This window comes from Cyanistes caeruleus, chromosome 19 (genome assembly GCF_971803275.1).
Source record: "Cyanistes caeruleus chromosome 19, bCyaCae1.hap1.1, whole genome shotgun sequence".
NCBI lineage: Eukaryota > Metazoa > Chordata > Aves > Passeriformes > Paridae > Cyanistes > Cyanistes caeruleus.
In genome coordinates this window covers 1,813,508-1,839,255 of record NC_141719.1, presented here as the reverse complement: position 1 = coordinate 1,839,255, position 25,748 = coordinate 1,813,508, and the positions used below count along the sequence as shown (strand labels likewise).

At 50.9% G+C, this 25,748-nt stretch overlaps 1 protein-coding gene and 1 long non-coding RNA gene across 4 annotated transcripts in view; one reads left to right on the top strand and one right to left on the bottom strand.

Moving 5' to 3' along the window:
- Nucleotides 1–25,748, bottom strand: part of MYOCD (myocardin) — a 216,381-nt gene that overhangs the window by 111,333 nt on the left and 79,300 nt on the right. The window lies entirely within an intron of this gene.
- On the top strand, nt 2,126–5,934 carry LOC147649781 (uncharacterized). Its single transcript, XR_015277926.1, has 2 exons — nt 2,126–2,630; nt 2,749–5,934. It is a non-coding gene; the product is annotated as an uncharacterized LOC147649781 (long non-coding RNA).

Below are 25,748 nucleotides of genomic sequence, written 5' to 3'. Positions count from 1 at the left end.
ATTGAGGGATGAGCTTGGGGCGGCTCAATGGAAACTCCATTGATTACTCTGTGCGGTACCTTCCCGACATCATGAACACCTCAGCCCCTGGGGAAAATCTGGGTTCTATCAGCTCTTATAAGCAAGTGTTTCGAAAGGTTTACAGAAAAGTAAAGTAAACAGAGCTCTGAGTAACAAAAGAGCCCCGTTTATGCATTCTTTGATTCACTGTAAAGGATGGTGTAAACTGACTTTTTAACCAAGCATTAGGCAAGATTTGGGCCCCCGCCATTATATAATAAACAGTGACATGGCTATATTAAAATATTTACTTAATGCACTGAAGTGACTTATAGTATGAGTGGCTACTCAATAGGATGGCCTAAGTGTTAAGGCGTCAGGTGCCATCGCCTGTGTAAATATTCTGTGTGCACTTGTTTATAGGAAAACCCCATCTGGATTTGGCTAAAACAGCAGACACCCTGCTGACCCCAGTTTTTGCTATTGGAAAATATAACACAAGTGTTCACTCATCTAGAATAACAGCGGCGGTTAAGTGCCATCTGACAGACAGAAGGGTATTGGCTTTTCTCAATAGACAGCAGGCTGGGTGCTGTGAAGGGCTTCACAGCAGCAGCTCCCCAAGATTTACAGCATCCTGTGGACCAGCAGCGAAAGGCTCTGCCTCCCTGCTCACAGCGCTCGGCACACAGGGGACATCGGGATGCAAAAAGGCTCAGACACCCCCAGATCCTGCTGAAACACAGAGGTGGGCTGTGCCACCCTGCGAGCTGACAAAGGGTCACAGCCCCTTCTCCCTCCAGCTGGCTGCTCTGACATGTGAATCCTGCCCACCTGTGGTGTCCCCCCGGCTCAGGAAGCGTTTGGTGCCCCAAAGCTGGCGCTGGAGAAGCCATGTGGCCATAGCGTGGTGCCACCTCCTCTCTGCCAGGGGAGCCTGCGACTCTGCCAGGAGTTTTCTTAGGTCCTTGCTGGCAGGTAAGGAGTAAAGAGACATGGGAATCCCCTCACAGGATGGTGAAGGTGCCAGAGAGATGGCATTTTGGATTGCCCAACAAAAATCTACTGAGCTGGTAAAATAAGGGTACTTTTCCACTGGAAAATGATTCTGAAGGGAAATTTGTGACTGTCGGCAGAGCAGAGTGTGCCCTGAGGCTTGGCTGAGGTGGGCAGCGATCTGGGAGCTCTGCAGGGACAGTGCCCAGAGCTCTCCTCCCCTCGGCCGGTCTGCAGGAGGCAGCAGCTGGCTGGAGAAAGCAAACCCCTCCGGGCAGGGCTTGGCACACCGCAGGAATCCCCATCCTGTGGTTCCCCGAGACAAGAACAGGTGTGTCCCACCTGTGCCGGGGGAGCCAGCACCAGCACAGGGCTGCATCTGCTTCTCTCACGCTCCTCCAGTTGCTCTCAACCAGTCTGGACATTAATCCTGTCCTGCTGCTGATGTCCTCCCTTCCCAGGGAGCTCCTGCAGCAGTGGACACCCTCTGAAAGCTCATGGGGTACCCAGACAGAGCTTGGCTGTCTCCTCCTTCCCCAGCACCATCCAGACAGACACTGGATGGGAATGACCACTCCACATTCTTGCTCCCTGCCTTTGTACCAGCCTTCAGCAATCCAAATAGCAGATTTGGATACCTGTTCCAGTATTTCACAGGATGTGAAATTATTGCCACATTATTGCCATGATGTGGATTATCCCTTATATCTGGATCCTTTCTTCTCCCTGCCTGAGGACAGACAAAATCTTGCCCCTGCCCTTGTTCTCAGAGAGAGCTGCCAGGAGCTGTGAGATGGCACTGGCTCCTTAAATGATCTAGACAAATTCAGCAGAATTTCAGCAGACCCAGCTGCAGAGGTGAAAATAAGTGGATTTCATTTATGTAAGCACTCTCAAACTGATTCTTCTCTTATTCAATCCACATTTCTCCCCCTTTGTAGTTAGTTAATTGCATTAATCACTTCATTAAAGTTAATCACTCTAGGAGCAGCTGAAGCAGAGAAAGCACTGAATTCTTCAGCCCCACCATTCCCTCTGTTGTTGGTTTTCCTTCTGTAATGAGCAGCACTTGCTTTTGTTGACCTGCCCAGCATCTTTTTTTAACTGCAGCACCTGACCTGAAGAAAGCAGGGAGAAGCCCTGGCCAAGTGCAGTGGGTGCCCGAGGCAGCTGCACACACACACTGTGCCCTGCACTTTATTTACTTTATTTACGAGGAGCGGTTTAGTCTCTGACCTTTCTGCTCAAAAACACCCCCCAAACAAGGCCAGCAGGAGTGGGGAAGATGGTGCTCCCTTTTCCCAGGAGCATCTGAGGTAGATGTGAAACTGCTTCTCAGGAGGCTCCTCACAGCTCCAGAGCCTCCTGCCTTCTCCCAGGACCAGCTGCTGGCCAAAGCTCTGGCCTGGGAGTGTTCCCTGCTGGCTCCCTCTCAGTGAAACACTCTTGGGTCCTGCAGCTGGTGAGGATTTTCCAAGGCAAGGTGTTCTCAGCCTCTCCCACTCTGTGGCTGTGTGGGCTGGTACAGCCAGGCTGTCACCCCAGGAAGGCTGTGACATCCTGACCTGGCTCTCCCATCCCTCGGGGACAACAGGAATCTGCTCCCTGCTTGGACCTAAGGACACCCACTAGAGGTGGGCCCTGAAGCTGGAGATGGAAAACACCCAGCACACAGAGGAGTGTCAGGAGGGTGGGAAACAGAGACATTGTGTAATATTTTGGTGCAGAACTCCAGCATTTCCATCACTACAGGCATCACACGCCACTATCCAAGCTGGGTGCGGTGGCCTTGAGGCGAAGACTGAAGATCATGGAAGTGGTGGGAAAGGTTGAGACTCTGGGAAGACTGACATATAAGGGAAGATTCAGCATGACTGCTGTGGGCAGTGGAGCACAGCGAGCCCCTCATTAGTGCTGCCCTGTGCCTCCCGTGAGAGCCCTCCCTGGAAAGAGAGCACTGGAGCAATGATAGCGCTGGCTGAAATGCTAAGAAAATATCCTAACAACATTTTCTGCAAATATTTCTGTGAAAATAAAAAACAGAAGCAGAAAACAAACATCTGCTAATAGTGCAGTTTCGGTGTTTAGAAGCAAATAAGATTTTTTTATTAGTGTTGGATTTTCTCTTTAGCAAGCTATCAGCTTAGCCAGGAATCAAATGTCAGGGTTAAGTTTTCCTAGAATTGCTAATATCTCAGCAAAATCTCAGCTCAGCTACTTCTAAACAGAAGAAGAGAACAGCTGACACCTGTCACCTGTTCACCTCTAGAAGCTGGAAGAGGAAACTGGTATTTGTCTGTGAGTCTGGGGAACAAAGGGCCTCTTGCAGGTCACCTAAATGCCACCCACATCTGGGTGAGCTACAAGCTGAAAATCGCCAAGCACATGAAAACCTTTGTGCTGAAGCTGCTCTGGCAGGACTTGAGAATGTGCTGCTATTTGCTGTCTGAGCAAAGTGCAGCCTGTGCTGTCCTTGCCTGTCAGCATCACTGAGACTGCCCCAGACACAGGCTGTGGGACAGAGCAGGTCCTTCTCCCCTCTGCCAGTGCCACGTGCCATCAGAGCTGACCTTGTGCAGCACAAGAGAGCCCTGTCTGTGCCAGGGAACTCTGGAGATGCCAAGGGGCAGCATCTTCTCTTCCCAGCTACATCCCTTATTCTTCCCATCCTTTCCTGAGGGCACAGCCCCTCGTGCAGCCATGCCTCAGCCCTTCATGTGCCTCTGCTATGTCTGTTTGACCTGGCTGCTGTTTGGGAGAACCCTGCCTGTCCCACCTCTCCTGTCAGAGTGCTGTGCAGGAGTGGAGCCCTGACAGATGTGGGGAAGGCCCTGGAGATGATACAGCAGTGTGCTGGCTGACATCTCAGCCCTTTTCTCGTGGGCAGACAGGCTGCCAGCTCCTGGTGACACAGATCTCTGCAGACAAGGGAAGGGACAGGTCTCCCAACCCTTGCCCCACCTATTCACACAATGCTGTAACTGAGTCCCACTCTGAGCTCGGCGTGTGGGTGGGACCAGCTGGGACAGACTCTTCCAGCCTCCAGTGCCTTCACTGTGTCCTGTTTTCCAGACCCAAAGCTTCCCTCGGCCTCTGCTCTGTGCTGAGGGTGGTGAGAGTGTCAGTTTCATTGTGAATTTTCAGCTTTTGGGGCTACTTGCATCTCATGGGGTACAGAGAAGGTTATGTCAGTGAATAGAGAGATCCAGCTGCTTTTAAACCTGCTAATTCTCCTCTAATTTGGGGAACAAGTCTGCAGTTAGCCAAGCAGTAGCCAAAGCACTGGCTACATCCAAGGGGCCCAGCAGGAGATTTGTTCCATGACAGGGAAGTCAGCAGTGGTGCCTTGTGTGCCTTCAGCACAGAGCCAGAGCATCAGGCATGACCAGAGACCCTGGACATCATCCCCTCGACTGCCCATCCACAGTGACCCCAACATGATGTTAGTTATTGACCTACTGCCCTTTTTCCTGGCAGTTTTTCACTCATCCTCCAGCTCCTCCAGCTCTGAGGTCCCAAGTGGCCTCATGTCACCTTTTTCCCTTTCTACCTCTCCACCAGCATCACTTGTCCTCAGACCAATCCTACCTTCTCCCACCTGGATCCCCATATTGTTTTACTGTTGTCCCCACCTGGGCTCCTGAGTCCATTTCCACCCCAGGATCCTTCTTGTGTGTTCCTCCTCTGCCCTCCAGAATCTGGATGATTTTCCAGGACTTCCACATCCATATTCTGTTCCTCCCCCAAGCCTGTCCCCAGCAGGGCTCACAGAGAGAGACCCACAGAGCAGAACTGCAGCATGGCCTGTGCAGACAAACGCTTGCAAGGTTTTAGGTGCTAAACTCCAGCTAGATCCCATTGAGTCTGTGTGAACCAGGGCTTTTCAAACACTTTTAATGTTCCCAAATTTGGGCATCTTTTCTCTAGGATAGCAGGAGGCACATCTTGACATACACACCACCACCTCTGCCAAATGTCATGTGCTGCTCCACAGCCTGCATGTGCTGGAGCTTCTCAAAGTGAAAGTCATAAGGATTTTGGAAAAAAATGGGAAAAATCAAGTAGTTTTCTCTAATCTCCTCTGATGCAACTTCACTGATTTCAGCATGATGTTATAAACAAATCCAGGACAAGACAGATACGTGCCATGAGGACTCCTGGCCCTGGGCATTCAGCAAAGTTATTGACAAATGGAAAGAGGCCCTTGAGATGAGAAGTGTTGAGTGACCTGAACTATAAAAGATTCTTTCTCACTTGCTTGTCATTAATAACAAGCCACACTTCAATCTTGAATGTTAAATTTAAGCTATAATTGCCCTAGACTCCCATTTGGTTTACTTCAGAGGTACCAGTCATTCTGAAAAGGGTGATGCTGATGCCAAAACCCAGGACATTTTGTGTGAGATGAGATCAGAGGAATTAAAGCTGTCAAAACACAGTTCTCTAAAGTGCCATTGAGAGCACACTTGGTCTGCCCAGATCAGCCCAGAGAGGCCTGCACCCAGAACTGTATTTGCCAGCCCTTTGCCCATCCTGTGATGATCCTTCTTTCCTGGAAAGCTCTTCCATGTTCCAGCTGGAGTTTGTCCTGATAGTCAGAATAACAAACACATGTGATTTTGACCAGGAACACTTGGATTGTTCTTGGCACATGAAGGTTCTTCCAAGCACTCCCTGATGCCCACTGAGATGTTCAAGCAGATCCACATCCACCCCAGTACCCTACTCCCACCCATTTCTCACTTGGCTTCCTTCAATGAGCCATAACAGGGACCCCACTAACAGGAATAATTAAGAAAGGTGATCTCTGAGCTTAAACATCCACACCACAGCTGCTGGACTGAACTAGAATGTTTAAAATTCACTCTGCAAGGGTCTATCACACACATCCTGTCTCAGACCTCAAATCCTCCGCTTCCCTCCCAGCCTGTGAGACCAGACGCAGTGCAAGGACCTACCTGGAGCTCTGTCAAAGGGCACAGCCTTGGATTCCTCATACATTTACAGCATGCAAATGTTCCAGGGGTCAAGAATTACTCAGTGACAGACACTAACTGCAGATCACAGATTCAAGACAGTCACCACCTGGCCACAGTCAAATTGTAGGAAGATGCAGGCAAAACTGTCCCATCTGTTCAATAATTAATTATTGACCTTTCCTGTGCCTGAAGCCCCGGAGCAATCCCTCTGCCTGTACCACGTAAACACCCTGATGGTCTGTGTAGACTGGGAGTGCCACACCTTTCACTGCTGTTTAGCTCAGCCCGACATGCCATGTTTCAAAATGCTCCAGGCTTTGCGTTTCTGCACCAATCTAAACTTGTTCGAGTCCAACTCAGCTTTTCCTGCTGCACTCAGTGAGCCACGGTGCTCTCTGCCCTGCAGTCCCAGGCACTGCTGAGCCCTGCAGCTCAGTCTGCTCTCCCCAGCTGCTCTGTTGTTCAGCTCAAGAACTCCCAGCAGCAGGAATTGCCACTTTGGAGCCACCTCACTCACAGCTAGGACAGCAGGATCATTTTCCAGCCAAGGACAGCATACAGAGCATTGCCAAGACCCGAATCACACAATCAAGGAAACTTAAGATATATTTTGTACTTACTGAAGTTTGTTGCTTCCCTCCTCCTTTCTCCTGTTTTCTTTCCTACCTTAGATACCTCTCACAGAGATCTTACATTTTCCTGTCTAAATTTCTTTTCTCCAGCCCTTGCAGCTGTCTCACCTTGCCGTGCCTCTGCTGTCAGTGCCAGGCTGCTCCAGCTGGTTCTTGCACCATGTCCACTCGGCAGGACCTTGAGCACTGCGGCTGCTGCTGCAGGAGTGGGGAAAGAGCAGCCTGGTGATGGGCTCCCCCAACAAGCAGAGCTGGCCCCTGGGCCAGTGCAAGTGCCTGTACCAGAGCACCTCCAGCCTCCTGCCCAGAGGGTCAAAGTGTGCTCTTCACCCTGAGGGAAGGCTCGGAGCTGGGCAGGAGTAGCACAGCAGCTTCCCCAGCAAACAGGGAAGAGCTGTGAAGGGGTCAGAGGGTGAAGATCACCCCCAAATCTGGTCCTACTGAGATAGAGGATTCCCTTAATCTGTTAATCCCTTCTCCAGTTCTGTGGTACCGTGGGGTCAACGCACACTCAACATGATAAAAGTACTGCAGGAACGAAACACTAATAAATAACTTTTATATTCTTCATTTCTTCAGTTGTGACATATATAAAAGAGATAAAACGGGCCCTCTGAGAATCCAGCCTTAGCTCTTATCTTCTGTTTGAACCGTTAAGTGCCAGCTTGGTTATTACTCATGCTCTTGACATTGAAGTTTTTCCTTCAGCAGTAACTCTTGTGCTGAGGTTGCTGTGAGTAATCTCTGGGATTTAGGCAGCTGCATGCTCAGGCAGACACTCACCAAGCCCCGATGCCTGCTCCCTTCTCCCTCTGCTAAGCCCCAGCAGAGCTGCCTGTGACCATTCCCTCTTCCTGCACTCAGGGCTGGGGAGCACCAGTGAAGGTGAGACCCTGTGTGCAAAGAGGGATCAGCAGCCTGTCGTGCCTGTGAGCAATCCCAGAATGTCCTGAGCTGGGAGGGACCCCAGAATCATCCAGTGCAGCTCCTGATCCTGCCCAGACCCCCCAACAATCCCACCCTGGGCACCCCTGGAGCACTGTCCGAGCTCTCCTGGAGCTCTGGCAGCCTTGGGAATGTCACCATTCCCTGGGGATCCTGGGCAGGGCCAGCACCCTCTGGGGAAAGAACCTTTCCCTAAAATCCAACCTGACCCACCCTGGCACAGCTCCAGCCATTCCCTGGCTCCTGTCACTGGCCAGGACAGGTAGGACAGCAGTTCACCTGTGGGATGGCTCAGTTCTGCTGCCCAGGGGACAACTGCCTCCATTCCCAGAGCCACAACCTGTGTCCCTGACCCATGGACCTGCTCACCAGCCTGGCCCAAAAGCCCGTGGGGCTGTGCTGCTGGGGGCACAGCTGTCCTCTGCAGCTGGCTGGGGCTCAGGGAGGCTCACCTGGCTTTCAGGTTGTCAGCAGCAAATTCAGTGTCAGTCTGTGCTGGTGTTACAGGAGTCCAACTGGTGCCATCGGTGTGGGGCTCACACACACCAGTCAGGCTATTACCAGAACCCAAGATGATGCAAAAAAATGAAATGACTTTAGCTCATTTCCCAGGACTTGACACAAAGTCTGAGTTGTTTGGTTGCATGGGGACAACAGAACTGGCTGCAAGGGTCTGGCCTGTGGGTTTTGGACAGCTCCTCTGACACTGACCTACACGGGCGAGCAGCAGCATTGTATCCCCAGTGTAACTCAGTCCATGGGGTTTCATCTTTACTACACATTTTCCTGAGCAGTTTCCCAAATAATTATCTTTCAGTTTTTAAAAATAATCTCATTGCTAATCAGAAAAGCAGTTCATAAGACATCTGGCTACTGCTAAAAACCTTTCTGAGGATGTGACTGTCCCTGGTCAGTCCTCACAGCCTGCTCAGCCTCTCGTCACAGGAAACCTGTGGATCTGCTGCCACTGTCAGGTACGGATCTGCTACAGCCTGTCCTGGAAAAGCGAGCCCACAGTGCCTCCTGAAGGGACACCACTCAGCTGTAATGATCCTCCAAGATGTGAAACCTGCTGCTGAGGATGTGGTTTAAGTGTGTCCCAATCACCCAGGTGTCCAGCTGAAGGCCTGACCTCACCAGAGGGGAAGACTTTGGCCAGAATTTTAACGGATCTTTGTGATGCTTTGGCCAGTTCAGCTGGAGATGTAGGCAGCCAGATCTGACCCTGGTCAAAAAGATGATGTGCTCAGCTTGAGGTGGGAGCCTGGCCTCATGCAGAGGTCCCGTGCTGCTGCTCGGGGTGCAGAGCACCTCAGTGCATTGAGTGGGTCTGGCCCATTGCTGCAAGGCCAGTGATATCCATGAATGTTTGGGAATGCCCATGATATCCGTGCCTGAGGTCTCTGCCTGCAGGTACCAGATGAGGTTATGAATACCCAGAGTGAGTCTGACCCAAAAAACCAGGCCCTTCCTTAGAGAGGCAATTCACCTGTCTGTTACAGCCTGAAACCCACCTGAGCACACAGCCATTGTCCAGCCTGATCAGAGCAAACCAATAAACCAGACCAATCATCTCTTCCACCTCCAGACCATGCCTTGCTTCCTCTGCAAGCTCCCTGTGTCCCCTGTCCCACCCAGTACTGCTGCAATCGCAAAAGGAGCTGAGAGCTTCAGTGCCCTCCAGCCTGAGACCCTGCATTGCCTGAGCATCTCTCTGGTGAGGAGAGGACAGCAAACGAGGCAGGACACAGCATTCCAGCAGAGCAGGAACCTGCTCAGGACCTGCTGTGATGGGAACCACCAGAACAGAGACCTGCCTGTCCTGCCAGCTGTGCTCACCTCTAAAGCCTCATTCAGGATTGCATGTGAGTTTAATACAGAGTATTAGAAATTAATATTCAGCTGCTTCCTCCCCTCCAGGGAGCAAGGCCAGGTGTTTCTTTCTGCAAATGGTTCTGAATCAGACACGTGTTTTTCCAGCCAGAAAATTCCAGCATGAGAAATCTTATGCTAAAGAGCTGCAATAAAATTGATCTTTCATCCAGAATAGACAAAGCCTGTCTTACTCTGTTGCCTTCCCCCTCTTATCACCCCTGGCAGGAGGTGGTGGGTCCTGCTGACCTCACGTTTCATGGACAGAACAAATGGCTTCTCCAGCAGCTCTCTGCTGCCAGGTCTCCTCCTGGCCCCTGCTGTGCTGTGAGATTGGTCCTTGCAGACCCTGTAAGCACTGTCCACAGCAAAATGAACTGCCTTCCCTGCAGACTTTTCACCCAGCCATTGTAAATCCTGCTGGCCTGGAGCCAAGCACTACGCTAGACACAACCATAATACAGTCATTTTTCTTCTGCATGTTGGAGAAGGAAACAGCAGAGATGCTGTTCTTTCAAATAATTTAACAAAATACAGATCCCAGCTCAAGGTAACTCTTTAACCTCTTCAGTGAGAGTCTTCAGGGCTGTTCTGCCCTGCAGTCTGTCTGACCACAGCCGCGTGCGGGGGATTTTCAGGGGCAGGAGCTCTGGGCTGGTCTCAGAAAGCAGATCCAGTCACAAATGTGCTGGTAGGGAGCAGCCTGGATAAATGGAGGGATAGCAGCTGACCCTCCAGGGGATTTTAGGCAGCGATAGCTTAGATGAATGATTTGCTTCTGGGAAGAGTTGTGCCTGGTGGCTGGAGGAAATCAATAAGAGGAAATGCTGTTTCAGAAAATGTTTGTGTCTCTCAGACCTTCTGGTCTCCAGCAGTGTCCCAGGCAGGCCCTGCTCCCTGTGCACGCTCTGATTTGAATTTCTGGTCCCTCCTGCTCCTCCCCATGGATGCTGAGCTCAGTGGACACAGCAGTGGCACACAGCTGAGCCAGTGGGGCTCCAGACACACCGTCAGATCAGGGGCACCATGGAAACATCTCTTCTAGATAAGAAGGCAGGTCATGTTTTGCTATTTACATTAGAAAATAAATTCTCTAGAAGATGACCTTAAAAATTAGGCCTAAAACCAGTGTATGATGGCCAAACTCTGAATTTCCAGGCCATCCCTCTGCATGCCAGGAGTGCATCCCCAGCTCTATTTCAACACTCATGAGATGTGGGGACATCCCAGGATGAGCAGAGCTCAATCCAAGCAGCTTTAGGCACTGGGTTCCTGGAGGAGGGGAGCTGTGGTGGGCACACACCTGCACAGCTCTGTGGGAGCCAAGGGCCTTCTCTTGGGCTCAAAGAGGAGTTCAGGGGATGGGTGACAGCTTCTCTGTGCTTCCCAGTCCCACATCTGAATCCCAGGTGTGGTCAGTCAGGGTGAGCTGCCCTCCTGGACAGGTCACACAGCACGGGCAGGTGGCTTTGCCAGCAGCAGCAGCCACTGGAGCTCCTCTACAGGGCTGAGGGGCTCGTCCCCTGTGCCACCACAGACGTGCAGGGCCCTGCCTGTGCAGAGCTTTACACAGCCCAGAGATCCTGCTGGGCCCTGCGGACAGAAAGGGCTTTACCAAGGGAAAACAGGACAGGAAAGACCTAGTAATCCCCCAAAAGAAACACCAGCACATTCCTCCAGGCGAGCAGTTACGTGACGGGCGGCAGAGACGCTCCCCAAGCCGACAAGGACCATGTGTGGAAATTTCAGCTCCAGCTCTGCAGCGGGGCTATGATCATGGAGGAGGTGGAAACCAGCCCTGCCAAGAATTTGGGGCTCTGCTCCACGGTGCTGTCTGCACGTGCTGTGCCCTCTGCCAGACCTGCCCCACACAGGCCTCAGCTCAGGGGGGCACCCTGAGGGTGCCCACGGGCCAGGGGTGCTCCTGGCTCTGTTGTGGAGCACTGATGTGCTCATTGCATCTCCTGCTCTGCTCCAGGGCACTGGGGAGATGGAACTGGAGGGGGACATTTGGGGTTGCACCTCTCCATCCTGCTGGAACTGGGGAGGAGTAGCCACCCCTGTCCCTCCTGCAGCCTCCATGAAGCAGGACAGAGGAGAAACACAGATTATTGTGGGGTCCAGCACCAGTTCAGGAGGTGGTGGGGGTCACTGGGGAACACTGGTTCCCTCCAATGGCTGCAAGAGCCACTGGAACCACCCTGCCTGGGAACAGCCTGGTGGCACCTTGGGACAGGCAGCGTGTTGGCACCAGGGCTGGAATGGGAAGGGTTTAGAGCTTGGAGATGTCTCAGTCCAGGTCCTCAATGTGCAGGGAGCTCCAAAACACACACCCCAGCCTGGAGCAGCTCTGACAGCACAGAGAACAGGACAGAAGGTGAGCAGAACCCATGAAATGTTCTCCTTAGGACACAATTGAATCAGAGAAATCTGGAGAGCAGCGATGGGGATGGAAGAGGGATGCAGCTGCCCCTGAGTGAGCAGGTATCTGCCCCAGAGAGGCACAAGAGGAGGCAGGAGCCAGCAGGGTTTACAGACTCTCAGGGGTGATGGGAACACCAAATCTGCTGTTCTCTCAGCCCTGCTGTACTAGAAACAGGGCATGGGATGATTCTGTCAGGGCACCAATTAGCAGCATATGAAATCACTTCTTTACACAACCACCAGTGAATATCTGAGCATGGGCTGCCATGGGAGGCTATAAAAACAGGTGCTATTAAACAAAAATAGACAAATACACCTAATATATTAATAAATTAGTTAATTAGAGCCCTGTTAAAATGTCAATATAGCAACAGAGGGGTTTCAGTGTCAGAGGGGTTTCAGCACACGTCAGAGCCCTGATCAGGGCTGAGGCTCCCCTGCAGGAGGGACAGAACCTAACCCAGGAAAGGGTCAAGTTGCAGCTCATCCTCACCTACACTCCCAAGGCTGCTGCCAGTGCCTTGCTGGCAAACCTGCCTGGTGAAGGCCCCTTTGAACGAGCTGGGAAAATAAATCTGTGTACAGAGAGGAGAGGTGCCAGGTGTGACATGACTGACAGGCATGAAACCTATCCACAGTGAAGTCTGGATGAGTGTTCTGGGGATTCTGTAACACCCCACATGTGTGTCACAGCCTCTCTTCCCAAACCCCAGGAAGCACCAAAATATTGAAGGGGTGTTTCCACCCTTTCAAAGCTGTGAATCCAACAAGGAGAAGTATCGCCACTAGCTCCAGCAGGGAAATGGGGGATACACATCACATGAGGAATGGGGCTGGCACAAGGATGCGGCTGGTCCTTCACACCTCCTGAAGAGTATGATGGATCTCTGGACTTCTCCAGGGAGCAAGGACTGGACTGCACCACAGGTGTCCCTGAAAGCCATTCCTGGTCTGTAGAACATCTTAGGCTGCTCCCAGAAAGGCGCTGTGAGGTGCCTTCCACACCAAGTGAAGGTCTCTAGTTCTTTGAAAATGTGAATCCAGCATCCCAAGTACCCTGCACTGGTTCTCAACACCAGGATCCTTGTGCTCCATCTCCAACAGCAGAGATGTAAACATGACCAGGGGTTGGGGTTGGAGCACAACTATCTAAAGAAAAGAGCCACTGCTTTATTTTTATTTTGGGAAGATAATCTGACACCAGATTCCTCCCACTCCCTTTCCCCCCTACATGCCCCACTTCCCTGCCAGCCACCCTGGTATTTTCTGGGGAAAAATATGGAAATCTGAAGCAACCTCCTACTTGGATATGTTCTCTGTAGCAGTAGATGGAAAAACAGTGAAAAGACCTCAGTGTCACAGCAGCTGAGTTCAGCTTCTAGAAAAATGCCACAGCTTTCCTCAGTGTGTTCACTACATTCTGTGTCTTATGACTTGCCTTCTGCAGAGGTGTCACCAGGAAATTTGTCACCACTTGATGTCTGAGAAAGTGAAAGAGAGGGGAAGGAGGTCCCTGGGACTGGGTGTGATGGGACAGTGACAGGGCTGCTGTAGGAGCATTTCTGTGCTGTTATAGGAACATTTCTGTGCTGTTATAGGAGCATTTCTGTGCTGTTATAGGATCGTTTCTGTGCTGTTCTATGAGCATTTCTGTGCTGTTATAGGAACATTTCTGTGCTGCTCTAGGAGCATTTCTGTGCTGCTCTAGGAGCATTTCTGTGCTGTTATAGGAGCATTTCTGTGCTGTTATAGGAGCATTTCTGTGCTGTTATAGGATCGTTTCTGTGCTGTTCTATGAGCATTTCTGTGCTGTTCTAGGAGCATTTCTGTGCTGCTCTAGGAGCATTTTTGTGCTGCTCTAGGAGCATTTCTGTGCTGCTCTAGGAGCATTTCTGTGCTGTTATAGGAACATTTCTGTGCTGCTGTAGGAACATTTCTGTGCTGTTCTAGGAGCATTTCTGTGCTGCTGTAGGAGCATTTCTGTTCTGCTGCTGCCGCACACCTCGTGTGGGAGTCCTGGGCTAACGGTGCTGACGGGAAGCAGCACCAAGGGCAGGCAAGCAGACAGACAATAAAGAGGCTCCTTTTCCTTTCATGAGCTCTCATCCCTCGTGGCAGGTTTATAACAGTTGACTCCAGCAGTGCTGGGCCTGCAGGGCTGGGAAGTCGTTACCCGTCTGGGAGCTGGCAGGGAATGGGAACATTCACCTGGGACGGGGCCCAAAGCGTCACCTTTCCAGAGCCTTGAACTTTCTGGGTGAATGACTTAGTTTAGATTAAAGGAATCAACAAAACCAAGTGTAAGGCATTCTCTGCTGGTAAAACGGGATCAGCATTGCCTGCACTGCCAGAAGTCTCCCGGGAATTTAAAGGAGAAGCAGACAGAAAGCAAATACTTGGAAAGGCAGATCTCAATTACTGGGAGATGTGCTGGGGCCAGGAGGATGCAAGTCAGAGAGGAGCTTTTTTGGTTTCAAAGACACACTCGTGTTTTGAAAGCTCAGTTATGTTTTTTTCCCAATAACTTCCAAGGAAAAAGAAACTGTCTGCTCAGAGATTATCTCTGCAGTGATATGTGGAAAGCAAAGCAGAGCTGTATAATATCTCCAGTTAGGGATCACAATCTGGAAGAAGAAAACAGGAAACATGAACCCAGTGGAAACCCAAAGATAAATGATCATCCAGCTAAGGAGATTTTGAGACAGGGAGATATTTCCTGCTAAAGAAAGGAGGGTTTGTGGAAGTTACACCTCATCTTATACATCAGGAGAAGACTTTCCATCCAGGAATGAGGCAAAGAAATTATTGCCTACCTTGGGGAAGAGGATAAAAAAGATCAGGGGAGCATTTCAGCTCTGCAGACAGCACTGTAATGCATGTGACAGGAGAGCTGTGGCACAGGGAGCAGACCCGTGACAGAGCTGGCAGGGAGCGCTCAGGTCCTGTGGCAGAGTTATTTTTCTCTGGAGTGAACTGAGGTCAGTGAGGGGACACCTCTGTCCATCCCCTTCTGAGAGCTGAGCTGTGCTCTGTGCTGGGACAGGGCTGCAGGGAGCGCTGGAAGGGCCAGCATGGGCACAGCACAGCCACCCAGCCCTGCCATGGCCACCACATCCCCAGCATTGGCACAGCACAGCCACCCAACCCTGCCATGGCCACCACATCCCCAGCATGGGCACAGCACAGCCACCCAACCCTGCCATGGCTACAACCAGGCACAGCACAGCCACCCAACCCTGCCATGGCCACAACCAGGCACAGCACAGCCACCCAACCCTGCCATGGCCACCACATCCCCAGCATGGGCACAGCACAGCCACCCAACCCTGCCATGGCCACAACCAGGCACAGCACAGCCACCCAACCCTGCCATGGCTACAACCAGGCACAGCACAGCCACCCAACCCTGCCATGGCCACCACATTCCCTGCAGCAGGACCACAAGGATGTGTCTGCAAGAGTAAGCACCACTTAATTGGGAATTTCAGCTGCTGGTGATTTCCCATCCTGCCTCCCCCAGGCCTTCTGGACTGGTTTCTGCAGTGGTTGTGGGAACTGTCCCACCATCGGTGCCTTTCTGCCCTGGAAGATGTGCCCTGGCATTTCTCAGCTCTGCCTCTTGGTTCTGGAAGGGAGCATCTGGAGAATTGGCTGCTTGCAGTTTTTCCACCCAGTCTCATCTCTGTGGGGCCTGCATGCACCCAAATTCCTGTGTACCCAAAGGGTTGGCATTGTTCTGTGCCCACTGACACCACAGCCAAGGGGGGAGTGGGGAGGCTGGGAGAAACCCTCACCCTAGGACACTGGGAAGCAGAAACCCCATTGGGAGTGAGGGTTTCACTTGTTCTTTTGGGTTGCACTTTGTCATAGATCTGCTTGGGAGCCCTTTCAAAACAACACCCAAGGGAGCTGCTGTGACCCAGGAGACTGGAATGTGTCCCTGGGAAAGCCTCCCTGGCACTGCCAGGCACAAAGCACGGCATTCCTGCTGAGGGATGAACCTGCCACTGTGTCCTGCCTCTGAGGGAACGTGACCGCAGCCCCACGCGGCCACAACTGCGGTCGTGCCCAGCGTGTTTGCTCCTCTGCTCTCCCATCTGCCTCTTGCTGAAAAAGTGCTGGCCCTGGACGTGGATCACACACACCAAGGACTGGATCCAGCTGGGATCCAGCTGGGAAGACAGCCCAGATTTATGGCACAAGCCGCGTGGCCCATGCCTTGCAGTGCCAAGGGTGGGGGGCTGTTGACGCCTCAGACATCTCATAAATCCTCCCCAGAAGGAGCTGACTGTCCCAGCAGCACTGCCCCATGGCAGCAGGTCTCTGGCTCACAGCATCTGAGCACTGCCAGAGCCAAGAGCAGCCTTGTCTCAGGATGTCTCAGAGCCCTGACAAGACCCAGAGAGTGGGATGACTGTGCAGGCACCAAAAATCAGCTCTCCCTGAAAATTCTCCTTCCTCAGTGTCTGGGGCTGTGCTTGGTCCCCTCCTCTCCTCCAAGCCCAGCTGTCTGCCTGCTTTCCTGCCCACACCTGGAAAACTTGCGTGGTTTTACACCAGCATCTGGCTTTGAACGTGTTAAAGCCAGATCAGGACTGCATGAAACCCCTGGGGAGAGGCAGCTGAGGAGGGTTCCCCAATCAAGCTTCTTTTGGATGATTTAGAGCCAAAGATGCTTGTTCTCTCCATGTGTTTTGCTTTGGTATCTTGTTGGTCATTTTTTTCTTTACTTGAGTGTGTTATTTTAACCTCATGCCACTAAATAATACCAGAAACATAATGAATAATAGTGCCAGGCTCTTCAGCTATTTGCTCAGTGTTTCCCTGGGGTTTGGCGCATGCCTGCCTTCCTCTCCTCATTCCCCGTCAGTCTTTCCCAGCCAGGCAGGGCCTGTGCTGTGTGCCTGGGGAGGGAGGACATCCCCAGCTGCAGCACAGTGCTCACATCCACCCCACGTGGCCCTGCCAAGGTCAGAGGTGCCAAACACAGAGATGAGGCCAGAAGACACAGTGGTGGCTCTCTTGGGTTTGCTCTGCAGGGAAAGCCAAGAAAGAACCAGGAGGAGTCTCCCATATCCAAGGCAGTCCCTGAAGTCCCTACAAGGTATCCAGGCTTCCCCAGGCTCCCTGTTCTCCTGTGGCCAGGGTTTGTGCCTTACAGGGGGTGGTCAGTGAACACCCTGACCCTACAAGCCAACAGCTGCACCAGGCCCTCTGCAGGGAAGCACTGAGCTCCTGGACCAGCTGTCACCCTCCTCAGCTGGGATTGCTGTCCTGGTGCTCCTGGCAGAGGAGGACTCTTACAGAACACACATCCCACTTTCCCTTTTACATCCTTGGGCTGTCGAAGCAGATTTGGATCAAGCTCGACTATCTGGGGGGATTACAGTGTCCGTAAACAAGCAGTGGGGAAGGGGCTATGAACACTCACATTCTTCTGGTTAGTCAGCACTTAGTCTTGAGGAAGACAGAGGGATGCTGCCTTAGCTTCTCAGGCTCACTCAGCCTTTGTGCAGACTGGAGTTCTGAATTTTGGCATGAAACCCTAACCAGTAATGACAAAGTTGGGGAAAGCTCAGCCCTGAATTCTGACGGCTTTGGAGGCCAAACTTTCCTCCTGCTTGTGTGTTTGACACCCCAGAGCTCTCATCCTCAACCCCATCCCTGATGATGTTTCTCCTACCCTGTCCTGGTCAACCTTCAGGGGGTTCCCACCTATCCTCTCCCTTGTCTGATTGACCCAGACTGCAGCTCTCAGTTCTTGGCAGTCTTTTTGTGGGAGCTGAGACTTGAAAAGTAACCTTGGAGTGTGAAGAGGTCTCTTGGGTCAGGATTCTCAGCTGCAGCAGGGGTTCATGTTCTTACTGCTGCCCACAGCCTGAGGTGGCCTCTGCATGCTGAGAACAGCAGCCACTCATGCAATTCCTGTCCTGTGTCCCAGGTTGGGAAGCTGAGACATGGAGAACAGTATTTTACAAAAGGCTGGGACCTGAAAATCAGCACATAAGAGTTTATAAAGAATTGGTCCTTGAGCTCCGCCCCATTCATGTTTATTTTTAACAAAAGTTGGAATATTGTTCCAAAGGACTGGAAGAGGCCAACAGTGTACAAATATTTACAGAGCATAGAATAAACTGTCAGCCTCTTAACTTGACATCAGTCCCAGCTGAAATTGTGGCAAGCTGATACAAGACTACTCAGAGACAATCAAAAGCTGTTTCTGCTCTTAAAGCATGAATTCAATAGATAATTTTATGGAGCTTGGTCTGTAAACACCCTGGCCTTCCCTAAAGGCTGAAACTTGGTGTAATTTTGTTCTTGAAATTTTCATTGACCAAAAATGACATTTGCACAGCCAGACCCTGAAATGTGTCTGCTAATAGTCATCCTCAGCTGCTGCAGGAGTTTCTGGGGAGAGGAACATTGCTCTCCTGCTCTAAGCCCCACACAAGCTCTTTAATGCTGATCAGGGGAAAGTGATTCTTGTTGGGAAAAATATTTGCTGCTGTGGTTTTCAAAGCTGAAGAAATGTGTTGTACTAGAAAAACATCAGCATTTAGTGCTTGCAGCATTTGAAAGGTGGAGGTAATTGAAAGTTTGTTTAGCTGGGCATTACAGAAAGTGCATTTTGATGTAGAATCACAGAATCACTGAGGTTGGAAGTGCCCTCCAAGACCATGGAGTGCAGCCTGTGCCTTATCCCCACCTTGTCTTCCAAGCCTCCCTGGGCAGCCCTTGCCAATGTTTAACCACTTCTTCAGTGAAGAAATTCCTGCTGCTGTCCCCCCTGAGCCTCCCCTGGCCCAGCCTGAGGCTGTTCCCTCTCCTCCTGTCCCTGTTCCCTGGCAGCAGAGCCCGAGCCCCCCGGCTGTCCCCTCCTGCCAGGGACTTGTGCAGAGCCAGAAGTTCCCCCTGAGCTCCTTTTCTCCAGGCTGAGCCCCTTCCCAGCTCCTCCTGGAGCTCCAGACCCTTTCCCAGCTCTGTTCCCTGGACTAAAGCAGATAATTTTTATACTTTCAAGAAGGAAGATGACAATGTTGTGGGGAGGACAATGCATTTTACTCTGGAAAACCATGACCTTAAAAGCGACTTCGGGGTCACTGCTGACAACATCAGCAAATATTGCCCGAGCGATGCTCTGTCCCCATGTGGGAATGCAATCCTGCCTGCAGAGGCTGGGTGACACTGACTCTGAGGATGGTGTCAAAGTTATCTGTTTATGACATTGATGAGACCGTACTGGATGAGCCTTCCCATTTTTAGTCTTATGAGCTTCTTTTAAGATACTGAAAAATGAAGAAATGAAAGCGTTCTGAAACGAGCTACAGAAAAACATTGTGTCTAAAGGGCATGTTTTAGTGAGAGATTAAAGAAGGTCAATTAATTTAACTTCCACAAGAAAATATGATGAAGTGACTGAACAGTGTTTATAAGGCCACATTTCTACAAGCAGAATCTTTGATTTAGGGGAAAAATAAGGAACAGGGCTTATGGCTGCTGGTGGAAGTGAGACGATGCCAGCTCTAACAGAGGTTTCCACCTCACAAAACCAGCACCTCAGCCCAGGGATATGGTGGCTGCTCCTTTTCCCCAGGGAGTGTGGCTGGATCCCATTTTCCACCTGGAAAACAGCACAGGGACATCCCTGGGCATGATGCCTGCCCCTGGCTGCCCCTGCCTCGCAGCCAGGTTTTGGGGAACCTGGCCTGAAAAGCAAAGGCTTGTCATGCTGCCTGTTTCCTGGAACTGTGCTGGGATGCTGGAAAGCATCTGGAGGAGTCATAACCCTGATGCATTAGACCCCAGCAGGGATGGCTGGATTTGCAGGCTGTGGGAAGTACTGGCTGCTCTGAGTCCAGGTATGTGACAGCATCTTAAATTAAGACTGTGAATTCATCTTTTGCTGCAATATAAGGCAGCAACCGACTTCATTGGCAAGAGGATTTCGTCTCAGCTAACAATAAATAAGCGTTTCTTCCATGCCAACAGCTGCTTACAGGTTGTATCTAAGCATGGAAACCAACACAGATTGTCAAAAATAATAGGGATCCACCCTTACTGCTGCAGCTTGACAGCCTTTGAGCGATGTGGAAATACACAGGGTAGGAAAGCAGCTGGATTTTCCTTGCTGGGCATTCCTAGGGAATGACAGCAGCTGGCATTGCACAGAGGAGCAAACACGGTGCCCCTGGCAGCCCAGGATGCTTCTGAGCTCTGGCTGGCCAGAAGCAGAGAGCTGGGTATGATCTTGGAGGCCTTTCCTTTGCATGTCAGTGGCTGCTCTGAGTAAATGTGCTGGGTGATTTGTTATCTTGACCTCCAACAGCAGAAAGATTGCTGGCACGTTTTCAGCTCCAAGCATGCAGGATAAATGCTTGCAAACTGCAAGGTCTCTCCTTGAGGTGGGAATTCAGGGTCTGCCTCTCAGGTTTCTCTGGGGTGTGGCACAGGTGCTTTTCAGGCTCTGCAGTGCCTGGGGACAGCTCTCCCTGGGGCTGTGCAGCACTCCCACGTCCTTGTGCCAAACTTGTGACAGACAGATCCCTCCACGGCCCTTCCAGCTCCTCGTGCACAACAGCACTGCATGACAGGATACAAAATGAGCTCAGTCCCTTTGCTTGGTGGCCAGAGCAGATGGTAGGAATCTTCTAGAGGCCGACACATGAGGCATTTGGGCTCTGAATCCTATTTTCTTCTCACTCTCTTGAGCACCAGGGATTATAGGCTTAGGCAAGTCAGCTGGGGATAACAGAGCTGTGTCCAAGGGCATGAGAAGAAAATGGGGAGGAGAATCTCTCCAAAACCTATTCCTCAACTCCAAAGAAAACATGAAGCAGCAGCATATAGCATCAGTTAATTCTCCTGCCACTGTTTTGAAGCCTGCTGTTTACATTCATGTGCTGGCTCACAGAACACAATGTATAGCTCTTGACTCCAGCCCTGAGGACAGGACCCGAGCTCATGGGCCATGTTTACCCCAGGGAAGAGTTCAACACAAAGGGTGCTTGGGCTGTCCTGTGGCTGCAGCTCCAGCTGGCAGAGCACTTCCTCAGGGCTTTGGGAACAGGATGTGCCCACTCTGAGCCTGCTCGAGGGGGCTGGATGGAGCAGGACCTCCTGTTCCATGGCACTGACCTCCCTCCAGCTCTTCAGCTCCACTTCCCAGCTGGGATGAAGCCCCGAGACAAGGGCTGAGCCAGCTCTGTGCCAGACTGCTGCACACCCCACCATGGCCTGGAGGGCAAGGATGTGGTCACCATTCCTGAGGGGAAAGGGATCCATGCACAGCATCGAGCAATCCTCTCTGAAGGCTCTGTTATCACCACAGTGGAGTCATCTCTATGTTATTAGAGCCTGTGAATGCAAGAAAATACCTCCCAGCCAAACCTAACACCCCTGTGTCCCATGGCCCATGGCAGGACACCAAGGCTGCCCTGCTCATCACACCAGGGAAGGAGCACCAAGCACCACTATCCAAAACTTCACCTGGGTTTAGAACTCTAATTCCCCCCTCACAAGTACCCCTGTTCACTCCAGAAACTCTTATCTAGGCTCAAAGGCATAAAGCATGCATGTTTTGAAAACAAACCGTGATGCTCTGCAGGATTCTGGTGGCTTCATTGTGATAAGAGAGGAAAAGCTGCTTAGAAAGTGATGTCAGCTGCCTGCTTGAAACACACAAATGCAACCCCGGTGTCCCTCTCACCACAATTATTCTGAAATTGCAGCATTACACAAATCTGAGAGTGGCCCCTAAGCACATGTGGCATGGCATGGCAAAGAGTGGGGGATCCTGTTCCTGGCTTCTCACATCACAATAGATGGAAACATCTGTGAGAGCTGTGGAGTGCTCTGAGAGAGAAACTTCCAGAGAATATGTAAGTCTTGTCTTCCCAGAGGCTGATACGGAATGGGTGTGCTCAGCTCTCCAGTGCCAAAACCATTGGCTGGTTCTCAGTTAATCCAAGATCTGTCATGCCAGCACTGCCACAGGAGGCCTCAGTGGATACAGATTATAAATTCCCACACACACCTTGGCTGTGGCAACCATGTGGTTCTGGCCCTAGACTTTGCTGGAAGCAACAGGAAATCCAAGCCCAGGGGATCCCTGGAATTAAATCCAGACCTTTTTCAGTCTAATCCTGCTCTCAGTGAGACTGGTCTAAGGCATGAACAAATCTAGGGGGTGAGGATACATCCAGACTGATCCATGGAGGGGCCACACTGCTGCCACAGCAGCAGGATCACCACCCTTTCCTGGTGCACTGACTGGGGTTTGATGAGTTCATGCACAGAGGAGGGCCACACCTCTCCTGGGCACCACATCAGCTCCCCTGGCCCTCTCCTGCCCTGCAGTGGATTTGGCAGCAGCTGTGAGCTGTACCTACTGCACCCACAGTGGTTCCAGCACATGGTCCAGCTTCCCCTGGGGCAACACCCACCACGAGACACCCCCAGACTGTGCAATCACCCCAGTCCTGGGCCTCTGAGATGCCCAGAACCACACCCTAATCCCAGCAGATGTTCCTAGAAAAATCCCCTTCAGGAAATGGAGGCTCTGCTCCTGTCTCCTTTCCAGCCCATGGTCCTGCAGAATCACTGTCACCATTCTACCGCAGAGGGGACACTGGGAGTGGGAACGCAGGGCAGGAATGAAAGCAGATGTGCAGAGAGCACAGGGGCTCCAAGCAGGGGCTGGAATTGGCTTGAGCTCACGCTTATTTAGCCTGAGAGAGCAGTGTGTGTGTAAGGTGGATTTAGTTTGAGTGAAGATCAGGATCCAGGAATTCTTGGGGTGGTTAAGTTTTGGGTTTGGGATGCTGTGGGCATTGCAGCACGTTAGTTATGGACAGCAGAAGGAATGAAGACCTGAGCACACATCCAGCAGCCTTCCCAGCATAGCTATGGACTCTCTCTTGATGTGAAGTTCAAGTCCTGCCCATTTTCCTTGCATGCTGTCATTGTATGCTTGTTCTCCTGCCATGCAGCAATTTTGTTGGATTTCCCTCTCCAAAACCCACAGTAACTGCTGTCCCTCCTCTGCTGCCCTTGGCCATGATGTCTCCAGAACAGATCTTCCCAATTCCCTGGCCCTGAGACCCCTTTCATGCTCCCATGTCTCTTTTCCAAGATGAAAAAAGGCCAAGAGTTTTCTCTCAAGATGGAATCAAATGTCACAAAAAGTTTCTTAAAATATCATCTCTCACTGGAAGAGGGTGAGTTTTTTAATTAGAAAAGACACATCAGGGCCTCATGGTCGCTTGAGACAGGCTGGGCTGCAGCCAAGGGCTTTCACCATGCATCAGCTCAGCTCCTAGGGAAGACCTCATGGAGCATCCTGGGTGATGTAGTCCAAGCACTCATCCAGACAGAATGAGTGACAGGAATTTCCAAAACTGCAAGTTCAGTGAGTCACCTCAGTGGCATCCCTGGGTCAAACTGCCTGGATTTTAGCCAGCTTTCCCTGGAATAACGTGGGCTGTGGGTTTTCACTAGAAAGTAAACATTTTTCCAGAGGAATGAGAAGCCTTCTCTGAGCACTGCAATAACCCCAGAGCTGCTCCTGGGGCTGCCCATCTCTGAGGGAGACCCGGTACCCTGGGCTGTGCATCCCTGCTCCCAGCAGCTTTCAGCTGCTGTTTTTAGCTGTTTTTAGCTGTTTGCTGGGCTGCAGCTCTGTCTCTGCTCTCCCACAGCCCCTGTTTTACACACCTGCAGCAATGAGCAGCTTTTCACCATGGAAAGCAGGCTGGAGGGTTTCCCTTTGCTCTCCTGGGGAGATGTGTAAAATCCAGGCTCTTTAAGGTCACCATTGCTAATAATTGTTATTATCACCACCATTGCTAATTGCTGTCCCCATTCCCCATTCATAAATGTCCAGCTTTGCAGAAAACCAGGAAAGCTCTTACCCACAGTGCTAATTCCTTTGATGATAAAGTTCTGGATGTGCCATATCAGCCTTTAACCTGCCTGTGCCAGGGAGCCTTTATTTAGCATCAGCATTTATCACTGCTAAACGTATAAATAATACCATTAGCCACTCAGAGCAGTGATAAAATTAGCAGTGTAAACAGAGAAAGTGAGTGACCTTAGTGGAGAGCCATTGTTGATTTTGACCCAACACCTACCAGTGTGATTAGTCACAGCAGAACAGCTTGGGGAAAGGGGCCACTGGGGCTTGTTTGGAAATTAGAGACTCACACTGTTTATTTTATGGAACAGATCTAATTCCTGCTGCCTTTCTCCATAAGCACGGGGTCACGGCCCCACCTCCATCCCTCCGGACGCCGCCGTTCCCCGGGGGCTCATCAGGCTCGTGTGGGTAATTCCTGAAAGCTGGATTGTCTTCCAGAGCAGCTCCCGGGGGCTGGAGGTGTCAGGCAAACACTGCCACGTGAAACCAAGGCTCTTCCAGGGACTTCTTTCTCTTCAAACCCTGGAGAGTTCAGACTTCTTGTCTTTCCACATTGTGAGATGTGGAGTGTCCCTTCTCTTTTCACAGAATTCACAGAATTCACAGAAGTTACAGAAGTTACAGAGTTCACAGAATGACCAGGTTGAAAGAGACCTTCAAGATCATGGAGTCCAACCCAGCCCTAACACCTCAACTAGACCATGGCACCAAGTGCCTCATCCAGTCTTTTTATAAACACAATCAGGGATGGTGACTCCACCACCTCCCTGGGCAGATGATTCCAGTATTTTATCACTCTTTTTCCTGATATCCAACCTATATTTCCCTTGATGCAGCTCAAGGCTGTGTCCTCTCGTTCTGTAAGTGCCTGCCTGGAGAAAGAGACCAACCCCACCTGCCTACAACCACCTTTCAGGGAGCTGTAGAGAGTGATACAGTCACCCCTGTTTTCTATTTTTCTATTTTACCCATTTCTATTTTCTATTTGGCTAACAAATTATATGTTTAGTACATATAAGGAACAATTTTTCACACAGGTCTGTCGGACAGTGAAGTGTGATATCCTCAGCTCCTTGGGGTTGGGTGTGCACAATGCTGGGTTTAAGGGAGGACTGTTCCATCCTGGGTGCTGCTCTGACAGCAGAGCTGAGCTGAGGGGTCCCCAAAAAAGCTGAAGCTCATGCAAAGAGGTTGACTCTTCTAGGACAAGCTATTAATAGAAGAAATGTTGGTTGGAGGGACTTCAGCAGGGTGTCTAGTCCCAAATCCCCATTGGATTGGAAGAGACACAGCTAGTCAAATGAGAGCTGATTTGGGAGGTTCAGAGCTGAACAAGACTGATGTCTTTCCAGAAAGATGACATGGGTATGTTACTTGATTTACCATAATTTAATCAAGCTGATCGTTAGGTTAATTTGAAGATCTGATGTAGAATGAAATGCATTGGAACAACTCAAAACATGGGAGGAGTTCCTCCTATTGCCAACTCAAAAATCAATACAAAACAACCACCAAAATATGTGCTCTGCAAGTACTCACTGGGGGAAAGACTCTGGCCTGCTCTGTGCAGGAAGACAAGCCAGATGACATCCCTTCTTGGAGTAACCAGCAGTGAATCTCAGCCCCCTCCCCAGCCATCCCTCTGGCTTTACTTAATCACCTACTTCAGTTCTTAATTTGCATTCTGTGGGCACTGGTTTGATGGTTCCCTGCCTCACTGTTAGGATTTAGATATATCCCACAGTAATAAATGAGAAACCAATCTCGGAAACTTTGGCTGTGGTCCTACTATTGTCCTACCTTGGGAAGAGGAGCATAGTTGGTTTTGGAGGTGAACTGGATTCTGTGCAGAAATTCTCTTCCCAAGAGCAAGGTGGGTCCCAGACCTCAGGGAGAGAGGGCACAGATTTTGCCCAAGTTTCACGGAACTATAGAATCTCACTAATTCTGAGACACTCAGGAGAAACAAGAAGGAAAATGCCCTGA